Consider the following 16,784-nt stretch of genomic DNA (forward strand, 5'->3'; position numbering starts at 1 on the left):
CAACTCTGTAGGTTTGGATGGACTACATGTGGTGCTGATTCAGTAGCCGGAAGATAGCACTGAGTTGGTACAGATTAAAAGAATCTAAAACCGAGGGGTGGGAGTTGGATTTGCCTTTACCATCAGTTGCAGTGACTTTATGTTTTCTGTCTGCAGTTTTAGGCTCTGCTGGGAAAGAGGTCCTCGTTCCTGGAGGGTGGGGTGGAGGACACTGTAGCCAGGGGGTAATCATCAGAATTCCATTGACTAGAAGCTGTGACTACCACCTGTTCACGTTGGGCTTATGACAGTGCACCAGCAGGCATGAAAGGCGTTTCAGCTAGACTAGCCAACCTTGAGCACCAGGAGGAATTACGGTTACTACAAGGAGCAGCCCCTCTGGCCCTGCTCTGATCTGCCCTGCCTGTGGTACCTGGAATGGACAATATAAACAACCATAGCCTGACAGAGACAAGGCACTTAGAAGCTCACGCCCCTTCAGAGTACATGTCTGAGTCACTTTATGAGGCAAAACCCAGACTACTCAGGGCACTGGGCAAGAGTGAAGGGAATCTAAAATGGGAGGTGGTTGAGGAGGGGATGAAAGGTGGCATTTGACTGAACCAGCTGCGCACGGCACACAAACTGTACCTGGTTTACTGACTGTCTTTTCGGCAAAGTCGAGTCCCCCACCCTGACCTGCATCTTCTCTCCTGGAGAAGGAATGGGGCAGCCTTCTTCTCACAGGAGGCCTGCATGTCTTAAGAGAGTACAAGTCACCTGAGTGGCACAAAGGGAGGATTGTACTAAATCCAATGTATGTGCCTTGTAGGTCTTCTATGTCCCACCTGCCCACATCTTAGCAGCTTCCTCTGCTTCATCTTTAGAGAAGCCCCGGGATATCTCCCAACTTAACTGTGGTGCCCGCCTCTGCCACCACCTCATCTTCCTCACTTCCATCCCAGCCTCCTCTGAGGAGATGAAAGCCTGACTTCTGCCCACGTCGTCACTCCCCCCGGGACAGGAGTGTCAGCAGCTCCAGTACTGGGGTACCTCCTGAACAGGGACGCTGTGGCTTCCTAGGAAGCTGCTCAGGAAGTACAACTTGGAAGTATGGCGCTAACACGCTGGGGTGGCGGACTACCCAATAAGAGATGGAAGATGGGAAGGAGACCAACAAGTGTTCTTTGCTTCAAGAGCTTGTTCTCGGGTGCAGTGGTCCCCTCAGCCTTTCTGTGTTGTGAAGGATGAATATGCATTTAACAGGTAAACTGAGGCAGGAGGTGTGGGTGCTGTTCCAAAGAGAGAACAGCAACTTCTGTGGCATTATTAAGATTGGGAAAGGCATTCTGTGATTGAGGAATTGAAATAGTTTGGTAAGTTGAGATCATAGGAGTGTAGCTGAAAAAAGTAAGATTTGAGTGGCAGATAAAGGACTGAACTTAAATGTTTAAACTTTTTCCTTGAGTTTAGTAGTGATTTCCAAAGTAGTGAGCTTGTTCATTGGGGTGTAATAAGAAAACAATAAAACTTCTATGAATACTTATTTTTAGTTTTATTTTTTATAAACTTCTACTTTATGTTTATAAATATATTAGTATAATAGATAATCTATATCTTATGAAATATTTGATAGAAGCCAAGGAAAACCAATATGAGTTGTTACTGTTGTAACATAGTAAACTAACATCATCAGATACCTTCTATCTTGGTAACTTTTATCAAAATTAATGCCCTTTATTTTTAGAGCAGTTTGAGGTTTAATCAAGTTAACTTCTGAACAAAAAGAAAGAATGCCTTTTAATCTTTACCTCTTGTTATCTTTAGTATCTTCATGCTCCATCATGGTGAATGGCTCTTTCCATAGGCTGTGGCATCTGTTTCGTAGAAATTCTTAGTCTTCCTGGATTGACATTCTTGCACTGCCTTTAATAACTACTTTGATAGTTTTATTGAGTTATCAAGTATAATTTTGAATTCACTTTACCAAGGAAAACATTTTATTATTAGTTATTACCATGATGATTTTATTTGGGGTAGAGCTAAGACTTGTATGTCCATAAAATTTAGAAAAGATTCTTTCAATTGTGCTTTAACTGTCTATAAAGAACTAAAAACAAATGTTCAAACTATTTAAATGCCTAAGGAAAAGTTTTGTCTTAATTGTGCTCTTGTTATATGTTAAAATATCTTTGTGAAATTCTTGAGTTTTCTTATCACTTGCAGAAATAGTTGTTACCTATTTTTTTATTTACTTGACTTAAAATATGGAATGTTATACAGTCAAATACATGGAAATAAAATGGACTTAGATCTTCACCTTCTTTTCTTTTTGGCCAACACTTTTGTACTCTAAATGAAGTTTATTCCAAAGTAAATGCTTTAGGAAAAGCTATTCAGCCAGAAAGAGGTCTCCCTCTGCCAGGTCTATTTTTTTTTCTGAAATGAATAGCACTTACTTTATTTTATTTTCTAACCTTATCTTTAATGGTTATTTTTAAACTGTTCTTTCTTCCTTTGATCAGTAGCCTAAGTTTTTCATGACTTGGCACAGTTTAATTTTTAATATTTGTTGGAAGGAAACATAAATGTTTAAAAGTCACTAAATAAAATAATTCCTTATTTACCTGGTATATTTGAATAGTAGATTATTCAAATTAAGAGGATTTTTAAGATAACTAAGTTTTACATTTTTGAACATTAAAATATTAAAATTTTAGTTACCATTGTTAGGCAACTTAAAAAATGCATACTTTCTTGCCACATAAAATAGGTTATGTTAAACAGAACTTAATCTCTTTTGGTTAGTCATTATTATGGATGTACTTTTTAAAACTCCACTTTCATATAGATATAAACAGGCTGTTTGTTTCTTCTCCAAATGTCCTCAGGACTGAAATCTTTTGTCTGCTTTTGTCCTCCGATTTTTGTCAGCTGTTAGATGGCTGCAGCGCTTTTGTCTTCAGTGGGCCTATGCCGATTTCCCTTCTCTCCTCCTTCCATTTGCTTCTCATCACCCTCTTTTCTATAACACAACATACACAGCGCACACACACATACACACGCCTTCTTTTGCTGTTTCTAGTGCTTTGAGTGCTTGAGAAATCAGAACTACATCCAAGATGGGACAAAATAATGGCCTTAATCTGAAGCCAAGTGATTCTGTCATGAGTAAAGCACCCCGATCTCGTGCTTATCACCTGGCGTCCCTGTTAACTGGTCGTGGCCTTGCTTCGTTTGCTTTTCAGTCTTCCCTATGCTATTGATGAATTTTCTAATTAAAGCTGATGTTAGGTTGAGATGTTACTTTAAAGATATAATTTTCAGTTAGTTGCCTATGAATTTTGAAGCAGAATTGATTATGGAAGCCTATCCAAGAAAATACAACTGACTTCTTTATATATTGCTCACTGAGTTACCATTTATACACAAAACTTACCTGAAAAATATCCAAAGCAATGTACATGGATTCAGCTTTTACCCTTTAGAAGATTATTGTCTCAGATCAATGGCATTGCTCATATAGTCATAAAAAGGGGAAAATATGGCATAGCTAATTTCCTATGGAAATATATACAGAGAAACTCTTATTGAAACATTTAAAAATAATGTGGGTCTGGATTCACACTTAAAAGAAGTTAAAAATTATACCACATCTGGGTACACTAAAACAATTGGGGAGTTAGGTTACAATAAACAGAACTGTGAAATGTTTAGCCTCAGGTCTAGCTATTTGAATTTATGTTTGGTAGATTCACATTGCCTTTGTAAAAGCTGTGATATTAGTTCACATATTTGGAGATGGTCAATAAATTGTCAGCTCAGGTTTGCGTAAGATTTAAAAAAATGCTGTCTTAAAAAAGAAAAAAATGCTGCCTCGTTCCACAGACATGCCCTGCAGTTGGTAGCATGCAGGTGAAGCTGTGTGCTGTGACAGTAGGTCTGACACTGCTCTGTGGAACAGTCGGTCGGGTGAAGCTGCATATGCATGACCGCTGTTTGTGGCATCAGTGTGTTCCTGAATAACCTTGGCAACCAGGACCGGTATATATTGGACAAAAACCCTGTTGTAAGCCTCTCTCTACTTATGTACAAATATCAAATAGTTCAAACCTCCGAGAAGAGGTTTTAAAAAATGTTTTTTAAGTTTTAGGTTGAGTAAGGGTCAGGACTGAGAGAATGGAATAAAAGACATTATTTAAGCATCTCTCTTGATTGCTCTTCAGTCTCATTACAAACAAAATTTAAGATAACACATTTTCCCAGAAGAGGGTATTCTTTCTGTGCTTTTGGTTCTTATATGTTGCGCATATGTCTTTATTGGGCTTCCTCAAGTTATATTGATTGTATCGTTCCGATACTTATTTTCCAGTGCTTCTGGAAATGGTTGTGTATGCTCAAAGAGGGCAATAACAAACAACTAACCTCCAAAGTAATTTTTGCTTATATCTCATTTATCTTTAACTTGTAATTGTGCGCAGGTTTAAAAAGTTTTACTTAGTTATTAAATACTGAATGTAATATGGAAGTACATTATATAAAGTATAGGTAGTTTGGCCTCTGCTAGAGTACTCAGAGTTCAAGAGCTATCTGTAAGAGATTAATAAAATTTAGTTAGAGCCATTATTTTTCTGTTCCTAGAATACTTGTTTTTAAAGTGCTAAAGGAAATGTTGCAGTAATGTATATTGCTGAAATATCTTTACTGTGAGCTGAAGTGCAGTTCCAAATTGTTGTACAGATGAAATGATACACCTAAATATTAACTATGAATTCAAAAGGTGTTAGGAATTATTGAGGTAAAAATTGTGACTGACTTTGGGCCTTGTGAAGGGGAATTCACGTCAACCTGGGTTGGTCTGTGTAGTATTTCCCAAATTTGCCTGATAACAAGGCTTTCCTGGTGGTGGAGGGTGTGTGTGTATTGTGTCTGTGTGTGTTTAAAATACATTTCCAGGCCCTTTCTGGAGAGATTCTTATTGAGTGGAGAGGGGATGCGGCCCATAAATTTGTATTTTTAACAAATACTTTATGATTCTTCTTATTAAGCATGTTTGGTGAACACTTGAATGTGTGAAAGAGTTAGATGAGCAAATAGTGTCTGTTGACTGCAGGTGCCAAACAAAGAGTAGTACCTAGGCCATCGGATGAGCACTGTTTGCAATGTTAGTTAGTGGGTGAATTTATAATGATGATGATGGGTAATTGTTCTGGTCACATGTAATTACATTGTTTCCTAACCTTAACAGCTAGTGCTTATTTAGGGTTTACGGTGTATAAGACATTGCGTTTATTTACTGCGTATAGCATTGGTGATTATTATTTATACATCTCATCTAATTTTAATCTCATTGTAGAGATGAGGACACCGAGACTCTTAAGAGTTGTGACTTAATTAGGGTTAAATTTAGTGAGCGGGAGAGGTAAGATTTAAACCTGGGCAGTCTGTTGCCAGGGTTAGCACTCTTAACCACAAGTGTAGACTTCCTGTGTGCTTCCATTCCCTGTTCCTCTGATAAGGGTTTACAACTCCAGGATCCTCCACCCCAGCATCTGAATAAAAAGGACGCAATGTTGGTCAGAGGCACTGTTGAGAGTTTTGTGAAGGGATTGTTAGCATTCCCAATGCAATGTGTCTCACAGCTCTCAAAGAGTGCTTTAGCATAAAGAGAGACGTGAGTAGCCTGACCTGGTCCTACAGTAGCCCCCATTCTTAGTTACAAGTCTCCAGATATCAGCTGGCAGTTGCAGATAAACCTCCATCTCACCACCCCCCACCCCAAATATCCCATTACATCAACCTCCCCAACACACATTTTCTTGAGGCCAGGAAGCATCCTTCACATGTGTTTTTACTTACTGGCAGACCTTTGGTGGGTTTAGCTGCCTCAGTCCTGAGTGATAACTTTTATGGTGACATCTGCCTGTCAGTCAGAGCTGCAGAGTGGAGAGTTTAGTCAGGGTGCTGATAATCTGAGGTGTCAGCTGTGGGGGAGGTCAGCAGTGGTAGCGTGTGATTTGAGTCCTCAGGATTATAAATACAGAAGGTTTCTCTTCTCCTGCTCCTACCCCCGTTCCCCACCATGTTTTAATGCAGATTAATTAATCTTAGTGTTGAGATCTGTTTACTCATGTTGCACTTCCAGAAAGCAGCATTCAGAGAGGAAGGTGGAACACAGGCAGTATCCTCAGCAAGATATTTGCTTTTTGTGAGTCATTGGTTTTCATCTAAAACTTCCCAGTGAGCATCCCAGGTGTGTTTTAGTGTAATTTCTGACAACCCCCAGAAAGCTTTCCTCTCCAGTCAAGTTTGAAACAAAAAAAAGATAGCACTCACAATATACTTCTTGAATGTAATTTTTCAATGCATCTTTCCCCTCATTCATACTGGGTGAGAAATTGTTCTCTTGATGTCTGCGTACATCATACCCTCCCAATGCCATGCTGGACAGAATTCACAGTGGCTACATAGGGTAGTGACACTGCCCAACATTCCATCTCCAGGGAGAGAAGACAGTGGGAAATTTCTTTAGGCATTTTAGATACAGGGGAACTGAAAGGCAAATTTTTTAAAAAAAGATAACTTTACTCTTGTGTGATTTAAGATTTTTTTTAAATTAATGATTGTTTTCTTCCTTTGTTTTGTGTACACTTGATTGAATGGGTGTCACTTTTTCTCAGTGGAATTCAATCAGAATAGGGAAATGTTTGTGGTTGGAATGCCCGTTCTCTGGGCAGAGCTAGACGACGATCCCAGATTTCTCTCATCATTTGCCTTTACGCCCTCTTTAGCAAAAGACATTCTTTCATTGCTGTGTCTACGAAAGAAATTCCAGACTGTTGTCAGTGTCTCATTGGCTGTGTGAAGTCAGGGATTGCTCTTGTAGCAAGGTTTACACACCTGTATCAGAGACAGCGTTTGTGCAGGAGGAGCTTTTGGATCCAGATGTGAGATTTTTGTAGTAGTGTAAAGTTTATATTTGAAGAGTGTGTAGGACATTTCTTTTTTGCCATTTCAGGGATTGGGAAATAGCCTCATATAAAAGTTTACTTTAAGGATTGTTTAGACATTTACTTGTGGGAAGCAAAACTATTTTAAGGTCTTTTAGTTGCTCTACTGTTTTCTTTGGTCAGCAAATGGCCTTTTAGTGAACAAGACAAGGACTATTAAACACCTAATGTGAGGGCAGCACTCTTCTAGAATATTTGCAAGCTGCTGTGAAGGAGGGGGGTTGGCTGTCTGGATTGTCCAGCTTGCCCCTGCCACTCATTAGCAGTGTGACTTCAGGCCAGTCCCTTCCCATTTTTGGACGTTAATATCCTCAACTGTAAAATGGAACTATCATGTCACGGATGCTGTTTGCCTTACTGATTGGGTTATATTGAGGATCAGGGGAAGTTATGTTTTTTTCAACTATAAAACAATTCTCTAAAAGTTCATTGGTAGGTACTCTTTGCTTTTTGTTATAGTCACTATCCTTGAGGAATTTACAATTGGCTTGTTTTTGTGGGCCGGGTTTATGTAAACCCGATATTTAAAAAGCAGTGTAAAATAGGATACAACCAAATACAATTCTTTTTCAGCAGTTTCTCTGTGTTGGAGGAGATCAGGAATAGGAGAGATGGATGCTGGCACATGAGTTAGAGGAGGCTTCCAGGGACCAAAGCTGGAGGTATAAGTGCGGGTAGCGTACACAGTGATTGTGGTGGTGGGGAAGAAGGGAGGGACGCTGATCGACCTGATCTCACCCAAGTGCTGTGGTTTGAAAATTTCCTGCCTATGTCATTCAAAGGCCTCCTCATGGTACCTGCTACTCAGCTTACTTACTCCTTGGTGCATAGTTTGTTCCTCTTCCTGGAATTTCTTTCCACCTCCTCTTCTTCTCCCTCCAATCCAGTGTCACAGATCTCATGATGGATGAATTATCATTGCCCTGATGCTCTTGCCCCACAATTAAGCCGGCCCTCCTCTGCCCTCCTGCAGACCCTTCCAGTGGGCTCCATCACTGGCTATTCTTAGATGTGGTGCCATGTGGTTTAAACATATCATTTCATTTCATCATAATTATAGCTTCATGAGTTAAGTAGTGATATTATTATTCCCATTTTATAAGTAATAATAAATCCCCGAGGCTCTGGAAATTGAAAGTTGTCCAAAGTCCTCTAGCTAATAATAGGTGCTGGGACTTGAACCAAACATATGTACCTATTCTTCCAAATGATGGAGAATTGAAAGATAATATTTAAGTATTCGATTTTTAGAAGTTTGTACACATAAATGTGAGAGAGAAAATAGACAAAAATCGACTTTGGAAACTTTCTTCCTGGATTTTGCTGAGTAATAGATAAATTGAACTTGAGGATTAAATAAAAGATAAATAGTATGTTGAGATAATTAAGAGTTAATTACAGCTGCCTCAGGTTTTCAGGAATGCATTTTCTCTTCTTTTCACTGGACTTTATATAATCTAAGTCCAAAGAATTCTTTATTCTGGTTATAGGATTCTATTATTTCATATTTTTAAAGTGAATGGAGTATACACCTAAGCAAATTGATTCCTTGTTTAAAAGTGACTTGGTGTATCTTGTTGCTGGGAGGAATACTTCCCCTGAGGGTTAGGCATGTCTTGGATGTATAATTGTTACACTAGCTGCCTGCTGTGATTGTGAGAGAGACGTGGATGGATATCATGTTTATTGGATGTTTGATTCCTGCTTTTTCCAGGTCGTTGGTTCTGGCTGGACCCCCAGCATTTGGGCTGAGATTGGTGTGGCCTAGGACTGTGACAGAAGGACCGTGTCCCTTGGCAGCAGGCTCCAGGAGCTAGGTAATCTCTGCCACTCTGGGAGACTCCTCAGTGGTTTTACTTAAGCTATATTTGTTATCCCAGAAGTTCAAGTGTCTAGCCTAAAATCCTCTTTGTTCGAGGAGGTCAGTGAAGAGAGAGACGAGTAAGATGAAAATAGAAGACTTTGTGGTAAGTACGGAATTTGAGCAGGACTTTGAGGGATGGTGGGACGAACTTCAATGCGCTGCATAGAGGATGTGAGCATAGACCTAGAACTGATACCATATTGAGGGTCTTATGGAAGTTTTGCCATGATTAGAGAAAAATGTTTCCTGGGACCATAAAACTCACCTTTTTAAAAACTCAGTTGTACAGAGAAATATGTACTTTATTTTGTGTATAACTGATCTTGGCTTTCTAGCAAAGCTCATTTACTCATTGCTTACAGAGGGGGAAAAACTATTGAGTCAATTTAGATTAGAAGTAGTTTGAGTTTATTGTTTAAATAATCCACTTGGGTAAGAATACTTCTCTCTAGGAAACACCACTCATCTCTCATATTCCTCACCTTTCTTCCTAGCCCTTTTGCAAGATGGCGAGATGTATGGGATAGTAGGTAGGGCAGAGTTACTGATCTTGTGCCCATGGGCCACAGCCCTTGTCTCTGGGGCAGTGCCTCTTGTTTCCCTGATTGCTAACTGCTGAGTACTCCCTGCTGACTCCAGACTTCTCCTTGGCTCTCAGTGGACCATAGAACCCTTGCAGGTCTGGCAGTGAGACGCACTAGGTCATGCCTGAGCAGTCCACCTTGCAGGCGGTGTTCCAGCACTACCTCAGTTTATGGCACCGCTCTGCCTCTGAGGAGCTTCTTGGCCAGATTCTTAGCTGTGTCTGGGTCTGGTCTACGCCACACTGTATTTCAGCACAGTTCAGGAGAGTGAAACCTAAGTGACTCCCTCCCTGACAGTAAATGGTGGTTTACTTTGATATGGCTTCATTCCAGTTCCTTAGGAGTATCCTAAGACTTTCCAGTGAGAGAGAAGCTTGTGAGCAGAGTGGGACCAGGCGAAGTACAGGAGAGCTAACACGTGTCTGCTCATCTCTGTTTCCTGCCCCTCTCCCCTTCTTTTTCCAGAGTTCTTCCAATGTCAGAAAATATGCAGGATTCCTCCTTCCTCTTCCTCTCAGGTCTTTCTTATGTAGGATTCTGTAGTTCAGCTCAGTAGAAATGACCAAGGAAGGATAAAGGGGCTTTATGCCATCTTCTTTCAAGGTAATAACTTGATTTACACAGCTCTTCTTTGGCTGCAAAATCTTATTTTCTGAATGTTACAAACGGAATATTTCTTTTGTCTTGGTCTTTACATTTGCAATTATTCTATGATAAATTTGATTTTCTGAGATGCAAGTGTGGGACAGATATGGGATATGATCATGTGCTCAAAAAGTCCAAAGGGCAAAAAGCATGCTAACATTTCAAAGTATGTTTGTTACAAGTGGTAAAAAGTGACTCCGAAAATTGACCCAGGATCTTTGAAACAGACTTCCCGAACAGTGTTCTGTAGGATTAGTTAATATATGCTTAAAATGATTCCTTCCAAAAGGGATGTATGGCCAAATGGCATGTCTGCCTCTTGGAAAGAGGCATTAAACAAAGTATCTATTAAATTTTGACCGTGAAGCTTTGAAAAATTATTAAATAGCTGCTGATTCTTAGAGCCTAAAACCAAACAGAAATCAGAGATACCAATGGCTGTTTATACAACTTGTTTTGTCATGCGTTTTTGCCAAGGACCATTATTGAGCCTTTCAAAGTAAATTTATAGTTCAAACCTGTTCACCTAGTATTTACTTTGAACTGCACCTCAGGTAGAAATCATTTTCTCTAGGAACTGTTTTTTGGTAAAGTAGTTCATGTGATGTGGAAACCATTTGGGGAGTGCTAGGGGGAGAAAGTGAAGGGATTAGCAAAAGAGAAAAAACTCATAGACAGAGACAACAGTGTGGTGATTGCCTGGGGGTGGGGAGAGGTGCAGGTGGGGGCGGGGCATAGCCGGTGATGGACAGACACTTGACTTGGGACGGTGAACACACAGTACAGGTTACAGATGATGTGCTGTAGAGTCGTATACCTGAAACCTGTATAATTCTGTTAACCAGTGCCACCCCAATAAATCCAATAAAAAAGGAAAAAATAAAAAGAAACCGTTTTGTAACACATATGCCTAACCAAGTGAGCCTTTTGTTAGATCCAATTAGAATTTTCTCTTCCGATTAAAAGTGAAATCCTGAAATGTTGTTTCACTTGGCTATAGGCAAAGAAATTCATGTGGGACCTCTTTGGCATCAGCTTTCTGCAGACAAAGAGTGTAATACTAATAATATTTGTTTACATAAGTCTGGAATTCATTATAGACAGAAATAGCCAGGATGTACACGTGTTGAAGTAATAATGTATTAACTAATAGTGCTTGTTTGAGACGTATATGATCTACAGAATAAGTGAATAAATATGTTGTGCCTGTTAAAGAGATAGATTAAGTCTTAGAGTTATAGAATTAAGAACACACAGAATTTTGGAACTGGGAGAAACTAAGTCAGTGTCTCTTTATACCATGTATTGAAGCAGAGAAATGAGGCCCAGAAAAGTTAAATAACAATTTTGTGATTCTGTAGTGAGCACTAAAATATAATTTCACCTTTGTATCTAAGCTGAATGATGTTTTAACATTTAGGTAACTTTGGTTTTGAATAAAATATTACCCTGAAACTCAAGGAATACTATTCTTTTTAAGATTTTAAACTAAATGCACCTTATGGATATTAAAATCCCCATTGTCTATATATTTTACTCACTGAAAGGAAGTATATTTGCAAAACTTATAAGTAGGTGAATAAATAGGTTTGACTTTTATTTTGAAAATAACAGAGTTTTGTGATTGATGATAAATGAAAGCTTCACTTTGTTGCAGAAAGTTTTTATCCCTCGATTAGAATGGTTTGTATTCATGAGTCACTGGGGAATGCATTTATAATCCAGTTATAAATCATACTTATGCTGTTGTTTCCAACAGTTGCAATGGGTTTTAAATAGAAAAGTCACAGGATAATTATGTTGTTCTGATGGAGGTAGGAGAATTAATATGGGGAGTAGTGTGAAAGTAGAAAACAGATGGAGATTCTGGCAAGACCCTAATGTCCCCTGGAAATGAATGAATCTGTTTCACTTTGTCCTAAACTGTTATTCTTTATGTTGAGCACTCCATATCCTAGCACATAGTAACAACTGGAAAGTTATATATAGAATGAATGAAGAAAATAAATGAATGAGTAAATGTGGATATAGAAAACTGTAGCCAATAATAATGTAAAAATAGAAGGTTTTCCATACAATTAAGATGTGGAATTCTTTTACATTTATCTGATATTTTCCTTTCTTGGATATGGCAGTAAACCATATGTATTGGAATCCGGGGCTAGACAAAAAATATTTTCCAAGCAATACATTTTCAGAGATGATTTGTATGTGTAGTTCAATTTAGCTTTATTCGAGGAAGCCAATCTTTTATTATCTAAATGGAACATTGTACCTACTGTGTCAAGTTGATTTCAAGGGGGATACATAAAACTTAAACTCAGGCTGAGTCCAGGCACTTTCAACAATACTCAGTAACTTCAGTCAGTGTCACCAGTGAGTTATCTATATGTCAGGCCTAGAGTTAGCCTCTTCTTCATCCTAACTGGGAATTTGAACAGACTTAATTAGTTGGCGCAGTCATTCACTTTGACCCCACTGTATATAGCAGACTATTAACTGCTGGACTTTAAACTAGTTACTTAAGCTCACAGAGACTTTGTTTCCTCAATTAAAATGAGAGTAATATCTGTCTCTTAAGCTTTGGGTGAAGATGCAATGGATCATTTGATATGTCATAGTTCTTTATTTTCCCTCTATATTATGTTACTATATTGTAGGTCAAAATATAAATAACTGAGTTATGTTTCCAGTGTTTTGATATTCCTTTCATTACTTCTAGGGCTGCCAGATAAAATACAGGACACCCAGTTAAACTTGAATTTCAGATAAACAACGAATAAATTTTTAGTATGAATTTGTCCCAAATACTTTATGGGGCATACTCATACTAAAAAATTATTCATGTTCATCTGAAATTCACATTTAACTATTTTTATTTTTACTTGCCTAATCTAGCAACTTTATTACTACATGTTGGGTTGTAAATTACTAGCAATTAATATTCTTTTTTCTTATTACATTAAAGATTTTACTATTAATTAAGTTCATAATGAATAATAAATATAGAGTTGCTAATAATTTGTGCATAATGATATTATATAATGAAAGTCATACATATTAAAATAATTAGATTTGATATTACAGTTTGGTATGGGTTTTATTATAAATGCTGTGATAATGCTTTCTTTTTCATGTTTAGTACAGTGTTAACTTTACTATTTCTTTTCCTGTAGTAATTCTTGAATTAAGAAACCACTGAATCTGTTCAGTAGAGAAAAATTGTGCATGTACTTTGGGTTTTAAATCAATTAACTAATGAAATGTATCACACTTAACAATTTAACTTCAAGGAGTGAAATGTGGTAACAGCAGATCCCACGAACGTGTCAGCCATACCTGAGACATTGTGACTGGAGACAATAACATGATATTTGTGTGTGTGGAGAGTAGCAAGTAAATTCTATCTGGATCCAGTATTATGCTCGTTGGAACTTTATTTTTTTATTGCTTCAGCATTAAAAATAGTAAATAGTTTGAACCCAACTCCAGGGAGAAATAATTTTCTAGGGTAGCTATCTTTTTGTTGTTGTTAAAATAGTGTAGAAATACTAAAAAATTTAGAATTTTTTTAAATTTTAAAATTAAAAACTTTAGACTTTAAAATTGTAACATTATATTAGTAACATTTACAATTTTCTGTTTTGTAGTTATTTGTAATTGTTACTTTGTAGCATTTCTAAAATTAAATGAACATCATATTTGTTACTAATGCTATTTTGAAAGTTTTTGCATTTTGTTTCTTATATAGGCATTTTGCACACAGTATAAGAAAAACTGGACTTTATAGAAAACGAGACAAAAAAAATTGCTCATGGCTCCATTACCCAAAGAAAACTACTGGCATCCTTTGGTATTTCAGTCTTCACCTTTGTCTCTATACGTATTTTAGATTAGTCATAATTATTGTATCATTATTTTATAATATAGCAACATTACATAATTATAATTTTAATGGCTACTTAATGTTATATCTGGCTGGGGTACAATAATTTACTCTGCTAGTCTAAGGTTGTTAGACATTTAGAGTGCTTGCAATTTTTTTTTTTTTTTAAATTAAAGGTAATGTTGATAATGAACATTTTGGCATTTGGCTTTTTATATGGTCAAGATTTTGCTTTAGGCTAGTTACCAAAGGTAGAATTTTAATGATTCAAAGAAACAGACAAACTTAAGGTTCTAGATTATACTTTAAAAATTGTTTGAAAGGATGTGCTTATTTTTGTCAACAATGGCTGTGTCAGGGTGCCTGGTTTTATCCCACCATTTCAGCCTTCTCCTTTCTTATATCTTCAGTATTTTTTGTTAATTTGATATTAAGTAAAAGTAAACTTTTTACATTTATTTAATTAATTATTACTGTGGTTGAACCTTTACAAGTGTGCTTGACCACTGACGTTTTTTGTTCATTGTACTTTTAATGATATTTTAATCAAATTTTAGAGTAGTGATGTGCTATGGGCATGTGAGGGGAGCTTAACAGATGTTGTTGCTTGAGTGTTGCATGTAGGGAGCACACTATATAAAATTCTCCTCACTGGACACTTTCTAGTTTCCTCTTTTATACCATTATAATTAAAAAAACCCACAAGTTCCCTTGAAATGAGGTTAATATTATTCTGTGAAATACACAGCACATCAGTTCTTTCATAATGTATAAGCTTCTGAGGATATCACATTCAAGTGCCTGAGGATCATGCTGACTTTAAGTCAGAGATGACAATGAACAAACACCTAGTACAACTGTTTTCTTCATTACCAAATAGTGTCATTAAGGACTTTCCCCCCATTCATGTATTTTCTCTCCCTTTTGTGTACACTGTACAGTTATGGTCCCTCTGTGCCAACTTGTAAAAAAGAGAACCAGTATTTGCATGAATAGTCTTTATCCTTCTCTTTCTAAAACACATTTGTTTTACTCTTCAGAAACAGTGGCCAAGAATCTGAAGGACTCAAAAATACCAGTCAGAATTCTACTGTAGGAAAAATTTTTTGCGTAGAGCTAAATACCCATCTGGTCTCTGAGAGTATCCAATATTTGAGGTGAAAGTACAGCCAAGTGTGAACCCATGAGGAGAGGGAGGGACTCAGGTAGCAGTTGTTGTTGCACTCTGGGTCCTGAGTTCTTGAGAGGAAAGAAGTGTGTGTGTCAGTCTCACCTCTTCGTTGCTTTGCAGTTGTTTGAAACCACAGAGGAGCAGGTGAATTTATAGCTTTTCTGAACCTAAAACAGGTTGGCAATGGACTCAGGTCCAAGTGGCATAATGTGTTTTTTTTTTTCTTTTTCTTTCCTTCTGTCTTATGAGCTTTAAACAGAAACTCTCAGGAAGTAAGGAGAGAGTATTATGCAGGCTGTTGTTCTCTTTAGCTGTAGCTTTTTGAGTCATGTTCCCTTTTCACTTTACATGTTGGCATTTATTTACTTCCAAGCCAACTGAAATGTTTTTACTATTTTGTGTCAAAGATCGGCTACAATTTTTTCATTACTTGTTGAGCATATACTGTCTTCAATGAGTACCATATTAACTCAATTATACCCTGAAGGCTCAGCAAGATGTGGAAATTTGAAAAACATGTAACTTACTACACTACACATAGGTATATAACCAAATACTGCCAATAGTTGAAAAAGTCATTGTGTTCCTGTCTCTCAGAGTAATATCTAGTCATTTTCCAGGATTAGAAAATAGTGCAATGGGAGAAGTTGAAATTTGGTGCGTGATTGGGAACTAGCAGTAAATTTTGGTGCATTATTGTTCCAAGGTCAGAAATACAGCAAGACTGGGATGCAATCAGACGTTTCATTACAGAGACAAAGAAAAAGCAATTTTATTTGTATTATATATGGCATGTAGAGCCAAATTGAAAAATCTGTTCTCACAATACATGAAATATACTTCATACCTAAGTCTCTTGTACTATAAAGATAAAACTTAAGCTGTGTTTCTTGAAGCTGTTGATCACGACTAAAGCCAGAGAATATCCCAAGTATGCAGTTCTACTGTGTACGTATGTCCTTTTCAACCTTGGGTGTTGGGTGGCTAAATTATATGTATTTAATATGCTTTATATATGTATATATAAAGCAGGGATAAAATATCTTTTTTAGTTACATATAATATGTTATATATATATGATATATATTACATATATCATAAATCTTTTATAGTGCCTAACAGAGTGTTAGGAAGATTATATAGAAGATTTGCTGTTTATAAGGAAAAGTCAGATGTATATATTATTTTTAATGAAATGAGCAATATATACTCAGTACAGTGATTGAATATATATTAAAATCTTCAAACTATTAATTTTTAGACTCAGTGAGTATATTTAGTTATAATAATGCTAACTATTGCATAATGAAAATACCACAAAATGAGTAGTGTTTAACTGTTAGAAGAGAGAGAAATTTTATTTCTTATTCACATAAAGTCAAAAACAGTTTTCTGACCAATCAGTGGTCTCTGATTAGTTTTTCAAGGACCCAGGCTAATCTCATTTTATGTCTTTGTCCTTTTCCATGGGTGACTTCCATGGGGCTTATGTGTCAAGCCAGCTGAAGGGGAAGAGCAGGGAGACTGCACACTGGAGCTTCTCTAGGGCCAGGCCCGGAGATGCTGCACGTATTTCACTCCCATCCCATTGGTTAGGACTCATGCATAGGTTCCCGCCTCACAGAAAATGACTTTGAACATAGTC

General features: G+C 37.2%; 1 long non-coding RNA gene across 1 annotated transcript in view; it reads left to right on the plus strand.

Moving 5' to 3' along the window:
- The window catches only part of LOC150019297 (uncharacterized), a 301,842-nt gene that overhangs the window by 20,157 nt on the left and 264,901 nt on the right, over positions 1–16,784 (plus strand). Inside the window, exon 2 of the long non-coding RNA XR_016509245.1 lies at positions 8,704–8,806. This is a non-coding gene — a long non-coding RNA (uncharacterized LOC150019297). The remainder of the gene's footprint in view (positions 1–8,703; positions 8,807–16,784) is intronic.

Source organism: Furipterus horrens, unplaced genomic scaffold (genome assembly GCF_987537825.1).
Source record: "Furipterus horrens unplaced genomic scaffold, mFurHor1.1.pri manual_scaffold_2, whole genome shotgun sequence".
Classification (NCBI taxonomy): Eukaryota; Metazoa; Chordata; class Mammalia; order Chiroptera; family Furipteridae; genus Furipterus; species Furipterus horrens.